This window comes from Lithobates pipiens, unplaced genomic scaffold, assembly GCF_037356315.1.
Source record: "Lithobates pipiens isolate NorthernLeopardFrog02 unplaced genomic scaffold, aLitPip1_a1.2 Scaffold_1, whole genome shotgun sequence".
NCBI lineage: Eukaryota > Metazoa > Chordata > Amphibia > Anura > Ranidae > Lithobates > Lithobates pipiens.
In genome coordinates, this window is record NW_027507685.1 from 67,411,418 (window position 1) to 67,429,445 (window position 18,028).

Genomic DNA, 18,028 nt, shown 5'->3' on the forward strand with positions numbered 1-18,028 from the left:
GGGGTAGTGCTACAAATATGTAAAAAATAATTAAATTCTTCCATGAAATTAAGCCTGTCCCACTTGTTTGTAAATTCCAAACAACAAGCAAGCCACTACACACAATGCAAAGCCAAACAGCAGTAAGTGCCGGTTCACACAAGGGCAGCTTCAAAGTCATCCAACTCTGAAGCCACCCGTACAGCGCGACTTCAGCGTGGCTTGCAAAACAAGCCACTCTGAAGTCGCCCCAAAGTAGTACAGGAGACTTTTTCTAAGTCGAAGTGACTTGAGTGGCTCCTATTAGAATGGTTCCTTTGCAATGCATGGAGCACGACTTGTCAGGTGGCTAAGTAGCCTGACAGGACACCCCTGTGTGAACCGCCACTAACAGGTTCCCCTATTATAAATAAAGGTTTACTTTTAGTTACAAAGAGATATTTTAATATATAAGCAACTTAAAGCGGTATTCCAGCGACATTTTTTTTTTAAAAAGTCAACAGCTACAAACACTGTAGCTGATAACTTTTAATAAGGATACTTACCTGTCCAGCGAGCGCGCGATGTTGGCCGCCCGACGCCGATCCGTCCATCAGATCAGGTGCCAGCACCGCCATCTTAACGACTGGAAACAGGCAGTGGAGCCTTTTGGCTTCACTGCCCATTTCCTACTGCACATGCACGAGTCGTGCAGCATTTTTGTGAATATCCCTGTTGTTTACTGGGACACACACATGTCCCAGAAGACAACGGGGCAGCTTGCCGAAGAGGAGGAAGCGCCGCAGAATAGTAAGAGGCAGATTAGGAAGTGCTCACAGCTTATAAATCTTCTTTCTTCATTTAAAATACTGACACTATATACCTTTTTGGATGTTACCTCAGTACAATTAAATTCTCCCATCCCCTCTGTAACATATGTGTCCCCCGGCCTGTGTTATATAAAAAAAAAGCTGCTGATCTGTACTATAACAGAGCATCTCCTGGCGCTCACGTAACTCCTCAGCTCCCTTTTCTGCCCGGCTGACAACTGTAGCCAGGGAGGAGGTGAGGTGAGCAGAGAGAGAGCCAAAGAGTCACGTGAGCGCCAGGAGACGCTCTGATATAGGTACAGATCGGCAGCTTTTTTATACAACACAGGCACAGGGTCACGTATTATTATGTGACAGAGGGGATGGGAGAATTTTATTTTAGGTATAATAACAGCAGGAGAGGAGGGGGCAGGCACTGACACAGAACAGGCAGGCAGTGGGGGGGGGGGGGGGGGGGGGGAGAAGGGCACGTAAACTGACCATGGTGTCAGGGCCTCAGCAGCCTTGATAAGCCATGGTCAGTTTACAGGGAAGGGCAGAAATAGGGAGGATCAGACGTTTTTTTTTAGATGATAGAAGGGGCCAAAATTACACAGCACAGCACAGGCACTGTGCTGTGTAACTTGCTTTAAGGAAACAGGATCTTTAGGGTAACAAACACTTTAATTAAATAGCGTTTTTGGTTTGTGGTGCTCAGATGCTCTGTGTTAAAGCAGAGTTTCATTCAATAGTGGAACTTCCACTTATCCGTCTCCTCCCCCCTCCGATGCCACAATTGGCACCTTTCAGGGGGGAGGGGGGGAATGGGTACCTGTTTTTGACAGGTACCGTTTCCTACTTCCGAGAGAGGGGGCCATGGTGCCCCTCTCTCAGAAGTTCGGCCTCCTCCTCCTTCCTCTGCCTGCGGGAAACCAATTAGAAAGCACAGCACGCTTCACGCATGCACAGTAGAGAACCTGCTGTGAAGCCGAAAAGGCTTCACTGCCAGGTTCCCTTAACAGGAATGGCGGCGGCTGCACCCAACAGCCGATCCGAAGATCAGCTGCAGTGCTGACATTGTGGGCCCCCTAGAAAGGTAAGTGTGCATGTATTAAAAGTCAGCAGCTGTAGTATGTGTAGCTGCTGACTTTTATTTTTTTGTGGGTGGGCTGGGACCTCCTCTTTAAGCAAGAATAATTGGCAATGCCATCTTGTGGACAAATAAGGTTCTGCAATTCAATAACATTGCCCAGTGCCGCCTATAAATTAATCAGTGCGTCATTACCAGCGCTGCCTATCAATACCACCTACCAGTGCCACCTACCAGTGCCTATCAGTGCCACCTATCATTGCTCATCAGTGCCATCTGTCAGTGCCACCCATCAATGCCACCCATCAATGCCACTCATCAGTGTCACCCATCAGTACCACCCATCAGGGCCCATCAGTGCTAACTTATCAGTGCCATCTTATCTGTGCCTATCAGTGTCACCTTATCTGTGCCTATAAGTGTTGCCTTATCTGTGCCCATCAGTGCAACCTCAGCAGTGAATATCAATGAAGGAGAAAAATGACCCGTTTGCAAAATTTTATAAGAAACTATGAAACTTTTTTTTTCAAAAACTTCTGTCTTTTTTTGTTTGTTTAGCAAAAAATAAAAACCCAAATGGTGATCAAATACCACCAAAAGAAAGCTCTATTGTGTGAAAAAAAATAATAAAAACTTCATTTGAGTACAGTGTTGCATGACCGCGCAATTGTCATTCAAAGTGTGACAGCCCTGAAAGCTGAAAATTGGCCTAGGCAGGAGGGGGTTTAAGTGCCCAGTAAGCAAGTCGTTAAAACAGTACATTCAATGTTGGTTAAGAAGCCAAACAAATTGAATTTGAATTTTCTTTGTTATGTTTGACCAACTGACTTCAAGTTAGAGATAGTTTGAAATGAATTGCTTGTATAAAAAGCAATACTCTCATTGCTGGGGACAGATTAAGGCTTCATTCACACTGGCATTAGTATTAGGTATTTAGGCCTCTCCGCCAAAAGCCTAGCAAAGAAGCCTATAATGAATAATATGGACAGCGGACAGAGCTGTTCACATTTAAAAAAAGGTGTAGCGTTTGTGTTGCTTCACGTTGCTGTGCAGCAAAAATGAGGCTACATGTTGAGTTTGGGAGGCCCTGAAGCTTGCCATCCCCTGTCATTGAAGTCTATGGTAATGTAAACGGGCCTGTAGAGTTTACAGTGTGTTTATGGCACGTTTACAGTTCATTTTACCAAATATCAGCTATTTCCTCTATGTCACTTCTGTAAGCTTTAGCATGTAGGTAAAAAAAGCAATTGTACATACAAGTACACATAACCTGACATTAAACTGTATGTATAACAAAAACTTTTTTTTTTTTTTTTTTCAGTTTGAAGAAAGAAGGGAGGGGTTAAAATCCTTGTCAGTATATACGGGGAAATTGCCCTTTAAAATGCCCTATTCCAGTGAGGCAAAAGAAAGTTAGAGGAAATCTCCCAAAGTGTTTTCCCTCAACTTTTTTTCTTGGTGACAATGGCATTGGTCACCATACAAATAAAGGGGTGAATCACCCTAATAGAGTCAGCAATATAAATGTAACATTGAGTCTAACCTTCCTCATGCTATCCAAATTTTAAAAAATGGTTTTGCTTAAAGATGCATTTTGGTTGCACTGGAAACACACCTTAATGCGCAAATGTATTAGACTTGTACCCCTTTTTCTGTGCAGTGTACTGCAACACAGATTAATGACGTATGTTCATTGTATGACTAAAGGCTGGGGAAAAAAAAAAAAAAAAAGAGTATTAATGATCCCATGCTTCCTCAAGTTATTTTGTTTTGTCCTGGAGTGCCATCTGCAGGTTCAATATCAGCAATGAAGACACGGCCGTTGGACTTTTTGTCCAGTAAAAAGGATGCAAAAAAAAAAATTGTCTGCTCAATTTGGGATTTGGGAAAAACAAATCACAAATTGGTGTAGATGAGTTGTTGCTTAGCGGGGCATGGTGAAATTAAATCTGAGCCTACTGTTATTATTCACTATACACAGTCCACAGTCCTTGCAGACACAAAATATTCCTTAATTACTGTGCTATGATTCAGGCTGCATTCACACCTGAGCATAGCGTTTTTGAATGCTTTTCCGGGTGTTTTTGCCGCTTTTGTATGCAGCGTTTTTGGACTTTGCCGTTTTTTTTATTAGCCGATAGAGAAAACGATTATCTATTGCATCATTTGTTGCTAGGTTTTTTAGCTTTTTCATTCATTCAGCTTTTATTTCTGCTTTTATTATTCATTTATTATAATGTTTTTTTCGTAGGATCAAGTTCAGTTTAGGTTAGGGTTAGGATTAGGAGTTGGGAGTTAGGGTTAGTTATTATTATTTTTTTTTTTTTATTCTATTTTATTTATTATTATTATATTATTATTATATGAATAATAATATTATAATATCATTATAATATTATAATAATAATAAATGAACACATAAATGTAAAACTAAATACACAGATAAAAAAATCATAAATAAAAAATAAAAATTCAATAAATTAATACTAAGTAACACTAAATAAATGATTAACCCTTAACTTTAACCCTTACCCCTTAAAAAATAAAATAATAATAAATAACTAAACCCCCTAACCCTAACACATAATAATAATAATAATAATAATAATAATTATTAATACTGTATTTTTTTGTTCGAGCTTGGGTGTTGGTATTTTAATATTATTATTATTATTATTATTATTATTATTAATAATAATAATAATAATAATAATAATAATAATAAAAATAATAATAATAATAATAAATAATAATAATTGTATTTTTTTTAAGGTTAGAGGTTAATTATTATTTATTAATGTATTAATACATATTATTTATTTATTGTGCTTATTTATGATGATTTTTAGTTATTTGTGTATCTTACATTTATTTATTCATAAATTTTACTATTTAAATTCTTAAAAATTTGAATTTGAGCAGAAAATCATGCAAAAACACGTGTCATAACACGGAAATACGCACAAAAAAGGCGCAAATGGTGCGTTTCCATTAATTTCTATGGGAATACAAATGCGCCAAAAATGCCCAAATCTGCCCGATTCGATTGGCACATAAAAGCTCCAGAACTTGTTTGGCTTCAGGCGTTTTTGAGTGGAGATGTGAAGCATCTCCATAGAGAATAATAGATGTTTTTTCCCGTCCAGCATTTTGGAGCTTCAGGCTTCAAGCTACAAAACGCTGAGGTGTGACTGGGGCCTTAAAGTCTCACACACATAACCTAGAGAAGTGTTTCTCTACTCCAGTCCTCAAAGCGCCCCAGAAGGTCATGTTTTCAGGCTTTCCATTACTTTGCACAAGTGATTTGATCAGTTTCACTGCCTTATCCCGCGTACACACAATCGAATTGTCCGGCGGACTTGGTCCGGCAAACAATCCGTCGGACTTTATAACGAACGGACTTGGCCACACACAAACACTCCGAAAGTTCGCCGATTTCTAACACGATGACATATAGCACGTACGACGGGACTAGAAAAAGGAAGTTCAATAGCCATTAGCCAATAGCTTCCTTCTCGTACTTGCTTCAGAGCATGCGTCATTCTTAGTCCGCCGGACTAGCACACTGACGAACGGATTGTCTGCTGAAAGCCAAGTCCGGCGAAAAATTTTGAGTCAAAACTACTTTCTAAGTCCGCCGGACTTTTACGATGAAAAAAGTTCGCTGGAGCCCACACACGATCGAATTGTCCGGCGTACTGTGGACAATTCGATCGTGTGTACGCGGCATTAGTAATTACCACAGCTGTTTCATCTGTAGAAAATACTGAAAACATGACCTGTTGGGGCACCTTGAGGACTGAAGTTGAGAAACATTTACCTAGAGGATCAACAAAAAAAAATGTAAAAAATACGTAAAAAGAGCTAATACTTTATCTGAGCCTGCCTCAAAGAAGAAATTCAATAAAATGGTTGTAAACTACACAGCAACTGTTAAGAAAATAAACACTTTGGTCAGGGCTATGTAACATCTATGTTCAATCTGGGCCTGGGAGTTCAATGACCAGGTCTACGTAACACGTGAGTGTATTGAAAGTGTCAGGATTATGTAATGCACAGCATAGGGCAGTGATGGCGAACCTTGGCACCCCAGATGTTTTGGAACTACATTTCCAATGATGATCATGCACTCTGCAGTGTAGTTGAGCATCATGGGAAATGTAGTTCCAAAACATCTGGGGTGCCAAGGTTCGCCATCACTGGCATAGGGTATAGAGTCAGAAATATGTATCATAGGGTTCCTTACATTGCTGGTGTAACAGAAACCTGCATTACATCAGAGGGGGGCGGGGTCACCCGTACATTACTGGGGAATCCTGGCTTTCCCCTTGCGTCAGAGGCGGGCCGGGTCAGGTAACGGGTGGCTCCGTCCTCCTCAGCTAAGACATGTCAGGCTGCCGGGATTCCCGCAGTGTCTCCGGTGGAGACAGGATGGATGCACTGCTCTGGATCACCCATTGCTGGACCCCGGAGAAGAGATCAGCCATCGCTGGATAGCAAGAGTGGATTACCACCGCTGGAATCTTTTTTTTTATTTTTTTTATTTTTAATAAAGGACTTTTCCCAACGGTGTATGTGTGTTTTTTAAAAAAAATTACACTTTCTTTGTGAAATGGTAGGGGTACTTTTGTCACAGACCCCCAAAGCATCCTCCCAATGTTGAGGGCATGTGGCCTGGTATGGTTCAGGAGGGAGGGGCACTCTCGCGCTCTCTCTTTCCTGTGGCCTGCCAGGTTGCATGCTTGGATAGGGTCTGGTATGGATTTTTGGGGGGAACTCCATGTCATTTTTTTTTAATTTGGCATGGAGTTCCCCTTAAAATCCATACCAGACCTGAAGGGTCTGGTATGGATATTTGGGGGGAACCCCACGTCATTTTTTTTTTTAAATTTGACGTGGGATTCCCCTTAATATCCATACCAGACCTGAAGGGCCTGATAATTGAATTTGAGGGAACCCCACGCTTTTTTTTTATCAATGACTTTCAATGACTGTGCTCTGTATTACGGGTAGCCGACAATTCATTATAGCCGCAAGTGCTTTTAAATTACTTTTTTTCCTGCAGAAATGACACTTTGTGCAGGGACAGTTATAAGCACGGGAAACATGCGCCCCTTTACAGGCATACTATACACACCCACCAGGTACGAAATTTAAAGGAATATTACACTTTTACTGTTTCACTTTAAGCAGTATTAAAATCACTGCTCCCGAAAAACTGCCATTTTTTAAAACTTTTTTTTGCATTGATCCATGTCCCCTGGGGCAGGACCCGGGTCCCCAAACAATTTTTATGACAATAACTCGCATATTAGCCTTTAAAATTAGCACTGCTGATTTTGAACGTTCGAGTCCCATAGACTTTAATAGGGTTCTAAAGTTCACACAAAGTTTAGGTCTGTTCGCAGGTTCTGGTGCGAGCCGAACTGGGGGGGGGGGGGGGGGTTTGTTCGGCTCATCCTTAATCAGGACTAGACTATGCAAACTCCATCAGACAGGGGATCACTCCGCCCGCAGTTTCCATGTCCCTGTTCTCAGATCCGCAGGACAATGAGATTGTGTTTAAATCCTGGACAGTCCCATTGAATCTGGTGCTGTTGGGAGGTATGAGAAGACCTCCCTCTCTCCCTCTCTTCTGGTTTCCAAAAACATAAGGGGGGTGTTCTGTAGTCTAGAAGAGGAGAACTCCTCTGAGCCAGAGGCTGACAATACTTCTTTGGATTTCTCACTACAGGAAATTAGGAATTTCTGGCAAGATCAGTAGGTATTTTTCTGTACTTTCAGTGGTTTTAAATGCAGTAGATATGTACTGCATATGTTATTTTATTTATGCCCCAGGTATACACTTTAATTAAAATAATGTTAGCATGCAGAAAACATGCCAAAATGTGAAGTGCAAAACTCATTTCACCATTTAATAAATCTGGACGCTAATATCATATGGCTGCCCCAGGCTACCAGATTTTACCAGCAAATGGCTAGCGAGGTTGATCAGATCTACCCACTTTAATGCTGTTTTCTGGTTAGGCAAAGTGGTTAATGCATAAAATTTTCCTTGTGCGATATGATAAGATAATCCCAGAAGGGTTCATTCTAGGTGCTCATCGCTGTGGGAGACAAGCAGTCTTACACTATTTTCCTCGTCCTTTTACATCTAAAATTAGTACTGACATCAAAGTGTATATTTTGGCATGTTTCCGATCTCTTTCCTGCCATTTTAATTCCACACAACAGTTCCCGCTGATTATAAATAAATCATTCTGCGTAAAAGTATTTATGTAACCTGTGACACACTTGACGAATATTGTTATAATCATTTACCGGTTGAATATGTCTGGAGCAGATAATCGGTGAATGCTTAATTGCCAGTATGAACGTACTTCAATTTCCTGTTTATTTGTTTGTAATAAACTTCGCTATGGGAAAGAATGCCGATACGCTGTTGTTGGTGTTTTGTATTTCTTTTTGGTGGAATACAGTTTTCATTTAGGGAGACAGTCTACTGAATACCAATATATTTATGAAGTGAAGCTTGTTAGTAACTTGTGTCTTATATAGCTTGGATATTCCAAGAGATATCCCTGCCAAATGATGATGCTGTTCCTATCTATCGGGGAGTCCCAACTCCTTCCTCTTAAATCCTCCTTAACCACTTCAGCCCCGGAAGGATTTACCCCCTTCCTGAGCAGATTGTTTTTTGCGATTCAGCACTGCGTCGCTTTAACTGACAACTGCGCGGTCGTGCGACGTGGCTCCCAAACAAAATTGCCGCCCTTTTTTTCCCCACAAATAGAGCTTTCTTTTGGTGGTATTTGATCACCTCTGCGTTTTTTATTTTTTGCGCTATAAACAAAAAAAACTGTGACATTTTGGCGGACACATCGGACAATTTTGACAAATTTTTGGGACCATTGGCATTAATACAGCGATCGATGCTATAAAATTGCATTGATTACTGTACAAATGTCACTGGCAGTGAAGAGTTTAACCACTAGGTGGCAGTGTAGGGGTTAAGTGTTCCTAGGGGCATGTATGGGGGCGTGGCTGTGTGTGACACCACCCTGATCGCTGTTCCCGATGACAGGGTACAGATGATCAGTGTCCTGTCATTAAGCAGAACCGGGAGATGCTGTTTACATCAGCATCTCCCCGTTCTTGAGCTCTGTGACACGATCGCGGGTATCTCGTGGCGATCGAGTCCGCGGGACCCGCGACCATGGTCACGGAGCTCTAGGCAGGCATGCGCGCACGTCGGAAAATTCAAAGTAACGTACGGGTAAGTTCAGGGCTCAAGTCCTGCGGGAACGCATGGGAATGGCGTTCCTGTACTATTTCCTCAACAGGAACGCCGTTCCCATTAGCCGCCTGAGCCTATCCTACGTACACCGCGGCCACCCGAGTGACTGGTTGCTAGGCTAGGGCCGCTCCGCGTCACATGACGTCGGCCGTACACGTGGGCACGCACTGGCAGGAGTCAGTGGGCAGCGCACCTACGGCCCGGGCTACGGCTGAGCAGCGCCTCCAGAGCAGCCAGCCACAGACATACCGCTTGGATCCGGACTGTCCCCTCCCTCCCCTCTGCCCAGTGCCAAACAGTCCTGGCCTCCTGGGGCCACCGCCGATCCACAGCCGCTGCACTGCTGCCAGTTTGCTTCTCTCCTTAGAAGAGAATACCAGGTTAGTGTGTTAACTAAGTTGCAGTCTGCAATACATACCCTGCCAATACTCTGCAATACATACCCTGCCACTACTCTGCAATACATTACCCTGCCACTACTCTGCAATACATACCCTGCCACTACTCTGCAATACATACCCTGCCAATACTCTGCAGTACTCACCCTGCCAATACTCTGCAGTACTCACCCTGCCAATACTCTGCAGTACTCACCCCTGCCAATACTCTGCAATACATACCCTGCCAATACTCTGCAATACATACCCTGCCAATACTCTGCAATACTTACCCTGCCAATACTCTGCAATACTTACCCTGCCAATACTCTGCAATACATACCCTGCCAATACTCTGCAGAACTCACCCTACCAATACTCTGCAATACATACCCTGCCATACTCTGCTGTACTTACCCTGCCAATACTCTGCAATACATACCCTGCCAATACTCTGCAATACATACCCTGCCAATACTCCGCTGTACTCACCCTGCCAATACTCTGCAATACTTACTCTGCCAATATTCTGCCAATACATACCCTGCCAATACTCTGCAATACATACCCTGCCAATACTCTGCAGTACTCACCCTGCCATTACTCTGCAATACTTACCCTGCCAATACTCTGCAATACTTACCCTGCCAATACTATGCAACTTACCCTGCCATACTATTCAATACTACCCTGCCAATACTTACTCTGCAATACTTACCCTGCCAATACTCTGCAATACTTACCCTGCCAATACTCTGCAGTACTCACCCTGCCAATACTCTGCAATGCATACCCTGCCAATACTCTGCAATACTTACCCTGCCAATACTATGCAATACTTACCCTGCCAATACTCTGCAATACATACCCTGCCAATACTCTGCTGTACTCACCTGCCAATACTCTGCTGTACTCACCCTGCAATACTCTGCAATACTTACCCTGCCAATACTCTGCAATACTTACCCTGCCAATACTCTGCAATACTTACCCTGCCAATACTCTGCAATACTTACTCTGCCAATACTCTGCAATACATACCCTGCCAATACTCTGCAATACTTACTCTGCCAATACTCTGCAATACTTACCCTGCCAATACTCTGCAATACATACCCTGCCAATACTCTGCAATACATACCCTGCCAATACTCTGCATACATACCTTGCCAATACTCCACAATACATACCCTGCCAATACTCCACAATACATACCCTGCCAATACTCTGCAGTACTCACCCTGCCAAATACTCTGCAATACATACCCTGCCAATACTCTGCAATACCCTGCCAATACTCTGCAATACATACCCTGCCAATACTCTGCTATACATACCTTGCCAATACTCCCCAATACATACCCTGCCAATACTCTGCAATACATACCCTGCCAATACTCTGCAATACATACCCTGCCAATACTCTGCAGTACTCACCCTGCCAATACTCCGCAATACATACCCTGCCAATACTCTGCAATACTTACCCTGCCAATACTCTGCAATACTTACCCTGCCAATACTCTGCAATACTTACTCTGCCAATACTCTGCAATACATACCCTGCCAATACTCTGCAATACTTACTCTGCCAATACTCTGCAATACTTACCCTGCCAATACTCTGCAATACATACCCTGCCAATACTCTGCAATACATACCCTGCCAATACTCTGCAATACATACCTTGCCAATACTCCACAATACATACCCTGCCAATACTCCACAATACATACCCTGCCAATACTCTGCAGTACTCACCCTGCCAATACTCTGCAATACATACCCTGCCAATACTCTGCAATACCCTGCCAATACTCTGCAATACATACCCTGCCAATACTCTGCTATACATACCTTGCCAATACTCCCCAATACATACCCTGCCAATACTCTGCAATACATACCCTGCCAATACTCTGCAATACATACCCTGCCAATACTCTGCAGTACTCACCCTGCCAATACTCCGCAATACATACCCTGCCAATACTCTGCAATACTTACCCTGCCAATACTCTGCAATACATACCCTGCCAATACTCTGCAATACTTACTCTGCCAATACTCTGCAATACCCTGCCAATACTCTGCAATACATACCCTGCCAATACTCTGCTATACTTACCCTGCCAGCACCCTGCCAATACTCTGCAATACCATACCCTGCCAATACTCTGCAATACTTACTCTGCAATACTTACCCTGCCAATACTTACCCTGCCAATACTCTGCAATACTTACCCTGCCAATACTCTGCAATACATACCCTGCCGATACTTACTCTGCAATACTTACCCTGCCAATACTTACCCTGACAATACTCTGCAATATTTACCCTGCAATACCCAGCAATGCCCTGCCAATAATCTGCAATACCCAGCAATAATCTGTAATACCCTGCCAATACTCTGCAATACCCTGCCAATACTTATCCTGACAATATTCTGCAATACCCAGCCATACCCATCCATGCTCAGCCAATATTACATTGGGGGAGATGACGTGGATATTACAGTGGGGGAGATGTATATTACAGTGGGGGAGATGTATATTGTAGTGGGGACTATATGGTGGTGGCATTTTCACAGGTTTTTGAAAATTCAATTATTATTTGCTGATCCTTAAAAAGGTTCCGATCCGTGACTCTGATCCGAGGAATGATCCGATCCGTGAGTTTTTTGATCCGTTGTCGATAATCTTGCATGGCAAGGGCAACATTATTCCAGTTTGTGGGATATTCTCTAATGGGCTATGTAACATAGAATTTGGAACAGGGTGTATTTGTGTTAGAAATTCCCTGCGAGGGAAAGATCATCACCCATTGCGTTGATTATTCTGTTTGACAAGTTAACTTATTTTGTTTTGTAAACTGGCACTTTACAAAAAAAGTTGTACTGTATTTTCTGTGAAAAAAATATGCATATGAGCGTACCTTTTTTTTTTTTTTTTTTGGTGGGGGAGTGGATCTTGGGTAGGAGTTCCCACTCTTTTTTCCCCAGGACTTGACCCCTGGGTACGTTATTTTGCCCAGCCGTGCCATTCTGCCGACGTAGATTTACAGGAGCCAGTCGGGAACCAGTTAAAGGGGTTGTTAAGTAGACATGTGTGCTGTCAATAAATTTGTTTTGTTTAGTTTCATTCCATATTAGAATTAATTCGTAATTCGTGTCCGAAATTTCGTACAAAATACAAATTTTCGTTAGGTTCGTTAACTTTTCAGAACAATTACGAATGTTCGTTATGATGAATTTATCATTATGAGGGGCTCCCACCATCCCTGTGCTGTGCTGTCTTGGGGTTTTTAACTTTGGGGACATGGGGTTTTTAACTTTTAGGTTCGTTAACTTTTCATAACAATTACGAATATTCATTAGGAATTTGGATTCAAAATTCATAAATGAAATTTCGTATAACATACAGCATAGAAATTCGTATTTCGGATCCTCCCGAATGTACACATTTTTGATTCGTACGAAACTAATTGCACATGTCTATTGTTAAGTCTCCAGCTTTTTCACCTTAATGCATTCTATGCATCCTTCTGTGCTGCAGCAGCCCCTCAGAGCCCCCCTTTTACTTATATGAACCCATTCTTTTCAGCATCAAGGACGAGCCCAGCCACTGTCTCAGCTCCTCATTGGATAGAGATTCATAGCAGCAGGAGCCATTGGCTCCCACTGCTGTCAATTAAATCCAGTGACACGGGAGCCAGGGGGCGGGGCTGGGTACTGCTGTCTGTGTCAATGGATGTTGCAACAGGACTCAGGAGCGCCCCCGCATGAGTGTCCCCATGGAATGCAGCTCTCCGTGGGGGCACTTGATGAGGAGGCGGAGTCAGGAGTGCTGCCCGGGCACCCCAGAAGAAAAGGATCAGGGCCACTCTGTGCAAAATCCTTGCATAGAGGAGGTAAGTGTGACTTTTTTTTTTTGTTTTGTTTTGTTTTTTATGAACCTTTACAATCACTTTAAGGCTGGGTTCACACATATGTGGCTGCGGTTTCAGTGTGGCAGTCTCTACACCAATTCAGGTGTGAATTATTTATTACCTGAAATTGCACTTGAACCTGACCCAAAATCACACAGGACCCGCGTGTGTGAACCGGCTCCACTGAAGGCCGGTGCGGTTCACATGTTATGCGAATTGGATGCGGCTAAACATGCATACAATATCCAAAAACAATGGGTACAAAATTCGGGGTACTTTGTCGCAGTAAGTGGGCTTAGCACTATATGACCATATAGTGTGACCAAACCCCCGTATTTTTGAATATGTTCAGGTGTTTTTAACTAGTCTTGCAGGATAAAAGTCATTTTTGTATGTGTGCGCTGTAATCTTTTTTGTAAAAATGCATGCAATTTGCATATATGTGAAAAAAGCATAGCTGCTGACTTTTAATAAACTGACACTTACCTGCCCCACGGTCCATCGATGTGGCCGCCCAGAGGCTAGCTCCTCTCCCCCTCCTCTCCTCGGCACCATCATGGTAACTGTGGGCACCCGGCCGTGACATCTTACGGCAGGGGTGTCCAACCAGTGGCACGTGGAGCCCCCTGATGTGGCCCGCGATTTGCTATTGTGGGATGGCAGATTGGCAAGCCCAGATCATGGGTTGCAGACGCACCATCCCAGAGCATCTGTGTTAATGAAGCCGGTAAAGCAAGCAGCTGTGGAGCAGAGCTGTATAAGCTGATGCTTCCTGTATAGCGCCGTCTCTTGCCACAGGTGGAGTGATACCAAATGCACTCTGCCGGGGACAGCAACAGCAGGCGATACCTGAATGGAAGACTGTTATTAAAGGTCAGTTTATTACTAAAATTGCAGTGTATATATGGGCATATCTGCACAGTGGGTACTGGGCTGCTTTCAAACTGATCCGCATGTGCAGTGCACCTTCAGGTTACTTGCACTGAGGCATAGACTTCCGTTATTACCTGGTGAGCTTTCAGAAAGTGCACCATACCTGCAGGATATAATAGAAGTCTATGGCAAAGTGTAGCTAACCCACAGGAAAGACACAGGTACACTGCGCTGCATTAGTATTAAAGGCCCCTTTCACACAATCAGTCCAATCGGACCCTCCATTCACCTCTATGAAACGGCAGATGTAAACAGATTTGTGTCCTTTTACACCCGCCTACCTCCAATCTGATTCGCAAAAAAAAAAAAAAATAACAGAAGGGGGTCAATCCCCTTCCATCAGAGCGGATCGGAGGTCCCATAGAGTAGAGTGGACTGTGTCCGCTCTGCACAGACCTGTCATCCTCTTGCTCTGCTCATTGTGGCCCGCGACCGGTTACCAAGTCGCTTGAGTGGCCCTCGCTCTTCAAAAGGTTGGACACCTCTGGCTTACGGCTTCATGGCACGGCGCGAGCTGCGCTCTCTTATTGGCTAGCCGATCTTCTGGGACCTGAGTTATGTCCCAGAAGTTTGCTGGCAGGGAGGGGCGGCCTAGGGCGAGAGGAGGAGTCACCTAGGCGGCCGAAGATAGGAAGCAGGAAATGGGACAGGAATTCCCAGCAGGCGTGCACCCGCCACGTGCAGTGTGACCATGCCTGCTGGACCCGCAGACTGGATGTCCGCAAATCTCCCGGCGATCGTGTACATTGCATACTAGCTCATTATGAAATACTTACTTTAGATTGATACCCTGCAGTGCGATGACGTCACTCCCGTGTGTGCGCACAGGAGCCACCGGTCATGGCACAGGCCCTGTAAAAATGGCACCAGCAGGCTGTTTTTTCAGTGCGCATGCGCCGCTGACATCGGCAGCAGTACATATAGTGAATATCTCCTAACCTGTGCAAGTTTAAGAGATATTTACAGTACCTACAGGTATGCCTTAATATAGGCTTACCTGTAGTTATAAGTGGTGTAACAGAGTTTACAACCATTTTTTAATGATTACAGAGTCTTATTTATTCATGCCTGGTTTCTATAACACATTGCTAAGTATCACCCCAGTTATGCAACTTCATAAAACTGTGTCATACACTTCAGTGTGTGAATTGTGAAATGCAGAGGCACAACAACAGTCCCTACACAGCCCAGCCCTCTGTCAGGACTTCCCATCCCAATATATAATAGAAGACTTGGAACTCTTCGGAGAACTACAACTCCCGGCATGCTCCCGTACTAACCAACCACAGGCTAGTAGGTTCAACCAATGGCTTCTTTTTCGGCAACACGCGCGCAGCATCCTGGGAGATGTAGTGCTCTCTCTGCTGGTTGTCAATGCAGAAGCTCCTGCATTGCCACAGCTCCCACAATGCACCGCGGGGCGGACTTGAACTGTGCGATTGAATTGTACAGCCAAGTAAGAAGTGCTGGAGGGGCCCCAGACGTGTCAGGTAGGCGGGAGGCTGTGTGCTGTTCTTGCTGTATATGACTATGGATGGAGTGTGTATAAAGTGGGGGAGGGAGAGTTTGTTATTGAATTGTATATGACTGGTGATTGTGTATGAAGTTAGTTCACTTCTTTCTTTCTTCTTCTATTAATCCCTCAGTGTGAGCTGGAGCAACACTAGAACACATGCATGGAGGGGAGTCATCTTCTATAATTCACAGAGTAATCTGATAAACTTTCCCTGCATTTCTATATTCCTCCCTGATGGTGAGTGTTCTCCTGTGCTGACGCTGCACCCGTCACAGGGCACGCTGCACCCGTCACATGGCACGCTGCACCCGTCACATGTCACGCTGCACCCGTCACAGGGCACACTGCACCCGTCACAGGGCACGCTGCACCCGTCACAGGGCACGCTGCACCCGTCACAGGGCACGCTGCACCCGTCACAGGGCACGCTGCACCCGTCACAGGGCACGCTGCACCCGTCACATGGCACGCTGCACCCGTCACAGGGCACGCTGCACCCGTCACATGGCACGCTGCACCCATCAGAAGGGATGCTGCAGCCGTCACAAGGGGCACGCTGCACCCATCACAGGGCACGCTGCACCCATCACAGGGCACGCTGCACCCGTCACACGGGGCACGCTGCACCCGTCACACGGGGCACGCTGCACCCGTCACACGGGGCACGCTGCATCCGTCACACGGGGCACGCTGCAGCCGTCACACGGGGCACGCTGCAGCCGTCACACGGGGCACGCTGCAGCCGTCACACGGGGCACGCTGCACCCGTCACACGGGGCACGCTGCACCCGTCACAGGGCACGCTGCACCCATCAGAAGGAGCACGCTGCAGCGGTTTTTAAGGGGCACGCTGCACCCTTCACAAGGGGCAGGCCGCACCCGTCGCAAGGCACGCTGCACTAATGAGCCTCTATGTGCCCACACAGGCTGCACTCACATTTCTTGCACTGAGCATCACATGCTTCCCTTTTCTCAGCTCTGTGCAGTGTTATGTTTACACAGAGATCTTTGTATCAGACCCACAAAACACCGCTCTATTCTGTTGTTAGAACAAACCTTTTTTTTTTGCATTCCTTAAAGCTGAACTCCAGGGAAAGGGAACCCCCCCCCCCCCACAGGGGGGCTGTGCCTGCACTGCAAGAGTTAAATGCCCATGTATGTCTCATAGTTACTTAGTTGGTGAGGTTGAAAAAAAAAGACACAAGTCCAACCTATGTGTGTGAGTATATGTCATGGGTTAACAAACGCTTTAAAGTGATAGTTTGGTTGAGGACATAAGTAAATGTGTCAGTTAGCAATCCTGGAATTTCAGGAATGTAACTGTGTTTTAAAACCGTTAAATCAATTGGTTTAGTTCCGCTTTATGATTTACTGCTGTTTGGAGGCTCTGGGCTTCAGCAAAATGGCAGCCTCCAGCAAGAAGTAAGTTGTTATGGGTAAAGTTCTGCTTTAAATGAGAGTTTTTATGCCCAGAGTCCAGCTTTAAGCTGCAAGGCAGCAGAATGTGGTTGCACATATGCTGCAGTCACTGTAAAATATTTGTATACCTTGTTACTTTTGGCAAGCAGTTTGGATAGTGTGTAAAGATCTGTGGTGTGCGGGCGATGTGTGCTTTGACCATTTAACTGAATGCCCAGTCCTCTGTGCTCTGTCATTCTCACCCCCAACCCCATGTAACTCCTGTATTGTTGTAAGGGTTGGTTGGGGAACCGCAACATGATGCTGAAGTATCTTGAGTGGGGGCATCTCTGGCTGAGCAAAGCAGTGCCATGGGCAGTGGAACAAGTAGGTATAAAGCCACATCTTTTCCAGGCAGCGTGGTTTTTGATTTCTGGTGCCCAGGAGTCTATTTTAAAAGAAGTATCACCAAACCTTGAAAATCCTTGTTGATTCCCTCAGGGTTTTTCTGTTTGTCCTGTAGCTCCACCCCAGGCTGAAGCCCAATTTATTGGTGTTTCTATGGGGGGGGGGATTACAGCACTCTTGCCCAGTGTAGAGACAACTACAAAAGGGCAGACAGCAGAACAGGCCTGCTCTCCTGGGGAGAGAGTCTAGACCACTAACTTGCAGCTTGTGTTGCAAATGATGGTGCACACAAGCATCGTCACTCACAATTCAA

At 44.6% G+C, this 18,028-nt stretch overlaps 1 protein-coding gene across 4 annotated transcripts in view; it reads left to right on the top strand.

Annotated features, from left to right (window-relative positions):
• Positions 1 to 15,761: 15,761 nt before the first annotated feature.
• TMLHE (trimethyllysine hydroxylase, epsilon) overlaps positions 15,762 to 18,028 on the top strand; it is an 81,902-nt gene continuing 79,635 nt past the window's right edge. For 2 of the 4 annotated variants that reach the window (XR_013262328.1, XM_077451887.1), the window contains exon 1: positions 15,762 to 15,883. The gene's annotated coding sequence lies outside the window, so the exon portion shown is untranslated. Of the gene's footprint in view, positions 15,884 to 16,127; positions 16,147 to 18,028 lie in introns of those variants that run through there. The other 2 variants (XM_077452148.1, XM_077452062.1) reach the window with 2 other exon arrangements.